This window comes from Salvelinus alpinus, chromosome 2 (assembly GCF_045679555.1).
Source record: "Salvelinus alpinus chromosome 2, SLU_Salpinus.1, whole genome shotgun sequence".
NCBI lineage: Eukaryota > Metazoa > Chordata > Actinopteri > Salmoniformes > Salmonidae > Salvelinus > Salvelinus alpinus.
The window spans coordinates 40,406,575-40,407,283 of record NC_092087.1 but is presented as its reverse complement, the minus strand read 5'-3'; positions in this window follow the sequence as shown (position 1 = coordinate 40,407,283).

Genomic DNA, 709 nt, shown 5'->3' with positions numbered 1-709 from the left:
GATCATGTCACGTTAGTGCCTTGGGTGGGAAATATATTTTGTGACAAACTATTGATTAAGAGGTAATACAGTGACCAGTTTATTAATTTGGGATTCTGTAATTGATAGACGATGGTAGTTCCCAATCCGACAATTTCTATAAAACAAATCTGTTTTCCTCAGTGCAATGTTTGGTGAATGCATGGTGATACAGTTTTAAACGACCATCATCAAGTCCATCCTCACTGCAACGGATTGTCGGGTCTGCTGAGAAGGTCATTGGCTGCCACCTGCTCTCCATCGAGGTCCTGCATGACGTCAGGGCAAGGAAGCGTGTAGGAAAGATAATATCCGACCCCTTCAGCCCCAAAACCTCCTGCCACCTGAACCGTTTCTTCCCGTGTGCCATGGCCTCACCAAACCTTCCACCTGGTCCTCTCATCCATGGACTTTCCACTATTCATGCTGCACTACCATCCCAGAACTGCACATTGCACTCTCTGCGAATCTCTTATATGCACAATTTAGCTATTTGTTTACATTTTAGTAGACAACTTACGGGAGCAATTAGGGAAAAGTGCCTCGCTCAAGGGCACAGACCGATTTCTCACAGTCAGCTTGGGATTTGAACCAGCAACCTTTCGGTTACTGGCCCAACGCTCTTAACCACTAGGCTACCTGCCGCTTATTGTGTTCATAGTGTACAATGCATTCGGAAAGTATTCAGACC